Genomic DNA, 6,000 nt, shown 5'->3' on the forward strand with positions numbered 1-6,000 from the left:
CAAAACACAACCAGTGTGTTTGATTGAGGCAGAGAAGGAACAAAATCACACATACAGATGTTTGATTACACGAGTTTTTCTCTTTTATTTCCCCAGAAGCCAGATTTTCTGCACATGTCCTCGATTGCGATGATTCACTGCTTGTTTGTGTGTCCAGCGCATTTGTTTATGGAGAACATGTAACTCAAGGTTTAGTGCTGATACCAGGTTCAACTGATTCTACAGATATGTGCTAGCCATGAAAACAAAGCCATTCAGCTGCAGCTCTGTATCACAGTCAGTATCTGTGAAGACATATTTAGAATATCTTTCCCTACTTCAGCCACAAAGTCTGCGAGCCCCTGAAATTTATTTCTGCAGAGACAGAATTTATACATTCCACATGAGGAGCGGGTAGGGAAGGCCCATGTTTGTTGTTAATGGCACACATCCTAAAATCATGCTCCTGGCCTCCCGCAGCTCCGACTTCTTCGTCAGAGGAAACATTATTTTTTACAAAGACAAATCCACGGAATAACATGATCATCTGATGAAAGGGGCTGCAAATCTTGCCTGAGCTGCGACACTTTAGATGATGATGAAAACAAAAACAAAAGCCGTGTATCCCACTGTGACATGACGATATAATATCAGTTGCTCACATGCACACGAGCCGAGGAGTTGAACAAGTTTGTGGAAGTTGCTTCTCAAAGGGCCAAACAATGTTTTATATCAGCGTAAGTCCTCCACTCAGCACCTCTGTGTGGGATATTCATTGACCTGGTTGGAGGCAGATTTAAGATTTTTTAGGTGATTATCATTTGGACAAATCCTTGTGGGCGTGTGTCACATGGAGAACTTATGAGACCATGGTTTAATTTAGTTTGAAATGGCCGCGCTGTAAGTTGTTCCTCGTGTGTCTGAACAGCTTCAGCTCACATGCAGACTTGTTTGGCCGTGGCCTGTGTGTGAAGTGAAACAGAACAGAAAGGGAGATTCCCACATCACAGAATACAAAGCATTTGTTATTGCAGGGTTTCATAATGTATCATCTGTTGCCATGTTTGAGCCAACTTTCAACCACTTTTTAAAGTGTTTTAAGGAGAATCCTTTGGGGGGGGTGGAAATCATAAGGCTGTTACAAAAAATTTTAAAAGAGTTTTTTAATAATCATTGTTGTGTGACACAATGCAGATAAGATGTCAGTTTAGTTTTTATTTAATAAATAATTATAGTTCAAGATGCATTCTTTGCACATTTTTAACATAAAATATAAATACAAGAAAATTGTATTTGGCCTTTGTTTGTAAATACAGTAGCCCAATAAATCATGTTTTTTACTTTTAAAGCATAAAATTCTCTTAACCAAAATGCTGAATTAGCTTTAAAACAATATGCACAACGTTGAACAAAATGTGTAAAATCACGTCACTGATGTTACAAACTCGGACTGAAAGTACTTACATTCAGAGTACTTCTCTAAAAAAGCATAGCTTGTACACATGTTTTCACCAAAAGTATATTTGTATTATATTATCACAAGCACAGTACAAGAAAACATAAACTAGAAGTTGACAAATAACACAAAACCAACTGAGAAAAACACAAGAATATAGAAAACTGACCAAATGCAAGTCAAAAGGCTGCAATGAAGAACATGTAACATATTAATAACATATCCAAGTAATATAATATCACATTGTGGGGAAGTTACATATTTTGACATGTTACTGTCAGAAAAATCGTATTAATTGGTTCTAGAAAAGTAAACATGCATCACTAATGGGTATTGAAAGGGTTTCATATTTTTTAATGAGACAATGTAGGACAACAAGTATTTTTTTATATGAATAGCAAATACATGTGATAGTAGAAATATTAGACATGGTGTTTCTACTTGTAGTCTGGTTTTAGTTCTGTTAAAAACTATTATTGAGGGGTTAATCATTAATATTTGGTAGTAGTGTTATATTTTAGAAAGTACTTTAAGTTTGTTCTATGATGTTTTTTTCACAATACAGATATAAATATGTTGAATACATTTAAGAAGAATTAAAAAAATATATTTGTCATTTAGAGTATAAAACGCTCATAGTTTGTACTTCAATGGAAGTTTCAATCAATCAATCAAATTGTATTTGTATAGCCCATACTCACAAATCACAATTTGTCTCATAGGGCTTTAACATGGTGTGACATCCTCCGTCCTTAACCCTCAACAAGAGTAAGGAAAAACTACTAAAAAGCCTTTAACAGGGTAAAAAGAATGTAGAAACCTCAGAGAGAGCCACATGTGAGGGATCCCTCTCCCAGGAGGGACAGAAGTGCAATAGAACATCACCAAGATAAAGGTTTTAGCAGTATTGATAAGGGTAAACATGTTGAAGCATAACTGAAGGTCAATGAAGCGATGGATTATTGTCAGTAATGGTCAAGTAACTGAGGAGAAATATCAAGCAGTCCTGCTGCAATCCTAGTCTATGGTCAGGAGCAGGCAAAATCATGATCTTGACAATAACATTTTAATGATATGACTTTGACGAATATATAAATTAAAATGTTGTTTAATAGTGCGCTTTATATCCAAAACTTAACATCAAACCACTTTTACATTATCCATGTTTGTGTTTATTTAATATTTTTAAATGGCGACTGTAGCGTTGCCGTAGTGAAAGCAGAGCCGGTTGTACTGCCTGGTTGTGTCCAGCAGGGGGCGATGTTGTAATTCAGATGGTTGGCTTTCATAGGATCCGCATACAGCTGTGAATTAGTGCATGTTTGCGTCAGGAGGCCAAATGATAAATCAGCCTGCATCATGGATCACTGTCCGAGATGAGCTGCTCCTTCACAAACACCAAAGATCAGGTTATTGATGGTATGTGCTGGTGATTCATCACCATACATGGCAGGACATTTAAATACATTCTGCAAAAAGCCTTAAACCTTTGCCAGTTTACTTTTCACAAGAGTTTGATGACGTAGGTTTTATCATATTCTCAATTTTTTTTTTTTTAACAAAGTCCAACATTGCCTATTTTTTATAATCTTGAAGATCGCCTTAAATAAATGTTGAATGTGGTGGACTAAGCAAACTTGATATTGCGATTTCAAAAAGCAATGTTTACGTTTTTCATTTGTAATTGAGGTATTTTTAGTTATTTACTCAGTAACATTGGTAATATTCACCTTTAAAAAGCATTAGTTCATTTTAAGATTATTTTATAAATGCATTTTAGATTCAAGTCTTAATACCTTTGTTGTGGGAACTTGCGTTGAATTATCTTCCTGTAACTTAAAACAGTTAAATACATAATGATTGACTTAAAATTATTTTTTTTAGAATTAGAAATTAGTTTTTCTAATTACATCAGTAATTATATCGATACCATTTGTGTCTGTTTTCACATTATTAATACTAGGTTGTCTCTCAGTGCTTGGAAATGTATAACTAGATCTTCTGTTAATGGAGCTCCTTCTCCCTGTGTTAACCAACTCGATGCTGCACGTGCAGGTAAACACTTTTCAGGGACACGTTTCAAACTTGAATGTCAGCTCGCTGTCAGGCTATCGGTCAGGAACTCAATATATTTGTCAGTTGGAAGAAGAAAAAAAGCTGAATCCAATAAATCATAGCATAAACAAATACACAGTGCTGCATTATACTTGGGCCTAATCCCGTGGGAGTTGGGATTATCCTGACGTATCATATTTGGGGGCTGGCTCAGTATAAGGTAAGAATAAAAACACAGATATACGGGTGTGTAAGAAGGGAGTGAAACAAAAATAGATCTAGTCTGAGAGCATTTGTGAATTTAAATAAGCTCAAATAACATCACACCCTCTAAATAATGCTTATTTTGAATTGCAATATCATATGGAGCCGATTTGTCCCTTCATATTAATAATTTAAATCTAAAGGAGTTTTTATATTTAGTATGCAGGGACCCGTTTAGGCCTGTGTGGGGCCCTGGGCAATCTCTGTCGGTTTGGTTAGTGCACCATGAACACCGCCTGTTTGCTCGATGTGAAATCCGAGCGCAACAATAATCATTCTCAAGGTATAAACGCAGTTAAAATAAAAAGTAGAAGAAAACATGAGGACTCAGCAGAAGACGGATTGAGTTACCGTCGCAAACAGCTGCCGTGCAAACCTCCAATAAGCTCCACTGTTGATCCACGACTGTCAGCGGTGGAGGGAGCAGCTCTGCCCCCTGAAACCCCTCCACAGCCGCCGCAGAGATTTAACAGAAACGTCCGGGGGAAGAGAAGCGTGTGCGGGCTATAAGAAGAATATCATTAAACCATTTTTAAGTTCTTTGTCTTCTCCGCGATCACAAATCATTTGCTGCTGCTGCTGTGCTGAAGGCGCCACAGAGTGCGACTTTGCAGCAAGTACAATTGAAAGTAGTTTTATTATCAGCACCACTTCTTATTATTTTCATCAAATCTTTTTTTTTTAAACACAATCACGGAGAGTTTAGACTCTTAAATAAATGTAAAAGTGAGGGATCCATCCTTCCAGCTGTTGCCCCGTATTGTCAGGGAGCCTGCTTTGTGTTTCTGTTTACTGACTCTCTCTTCTCGTTTCATTTTTCTACACAAAGTCTCTTATTTTGGAGAAATGCGCTTTATTTGAGGCGCCAGTCACAACCCTCAGGTTTCAGCTCAGGACAAATGCTGATAGTATTGTAACAAAATATATATATATATAAAGATATAGCGTTCCTTATATTCCACATAAATCCAAAAGATTAAGTTGAAATGTTACGTTGAGGGTTCATATAATTATCATTGTTATTATTATTAATTCCTGAGATGTATTGATCACGTTGCAGTTTGCACATGAGGCCTGACACCGCTGCAATTTCTTCGCAGGGCTGAAAAAGAAATGGACCCAGTGTGGCCTCTCGACAGCGGGATGTAAATGTAATTAACATAGATTTTTTCTTTTGTCAATAGCAGAGGTTTACATTGATTGAGATGTTTGTGAAGATGAAATTTAAACAATTAAACCCTGGTTTTCTTCATTTATTTAGAATTAGTTATGTTGCTTTCTGTGACAACTGTTAATATCCTCAATATAAATGCTCAGTGAAATATTAATTCAGATGGACGTAATTGCATAATCAAAACTAGACAATTAGTTTAGCAGCATTCGATTTCTTTGTAATTTCCTTTTTAACATTGTCTCACCAAAACTGCGCGCAATTTCTTTTTTAGTTTTCAACTTTTACGCAGGATTCACGTGCAGGCTCATAATTTCCTTTTTTAATAAACCATTAATGGAGTCTGGGGGGAAAAAAAATCTGATTCCACATCCTGTGGCGCACATCACTTCTTTCCCAGAGTGATTACAGTGACTGAGAAAAGTCTAATCGAAACCCCAGCAGACACTGATCCAGCCTGCAGCAATGTGTGTGTGTGTGTGTGCGTGTGTGTGTGTGTGTGTGTGTGTGTTTGTGTGTGTGTGTGTGTGTGCGTGTGCATATGTGTGTGCGTTATGGCGCATTATAGGAGGTGTCTCTTACCTTTTCCGATGGATGCAACAGTTCTGCTTACTTTGACACTGTTTCACTTTGGGGACCGTGTGCACCTCCGTCTGACGCGCACACCTGCTGCAGCCTTATACCGGTCGAGGGAGGGCTCGTCACGCGGAGCCTCATTAAAAGCACCGCGGGCAGAAAGTTGGCGGATTGATTTATTGAATGAATGTTTGATGTCCTCGTTCCCACACGTGACCCGGCCAATAAGTGCTGAATGAACCGGGGGGGTGGCTGGGGAGGAGGTGGGGAGGGTGGACAGGCTTTATGTGTGTGCGATTTGAGAATATATTGATTATCCTGTATTGATGGTGTTCAGCTCATAATAATGCTGCTTAGCGGGGAGATAATCCAATATTAGTGCGAGGCGGAGGTAATTGACCCCATGCTGATAGAGGAGCTTTGAGGAGGAGAAGAGGAAAAGCCGGAGGTGGATGACTTCATGACTGGCAGGTATGGACTCTTCTGAACTGAGCACATG

This window comes from Platichthys flesus, chromosome 3 (genome assembly GCF_949316205.1).
Source record: "Platichthys flesus chromosome 3, fPlaFle2.1, whole genome shotgun sequence".
NCBI lineage: Eukaryota > Metazoa > Chordata > Actinopteri > Pleuronectiformes > Pleuronectidae > Platichthys > Platichthys flesus.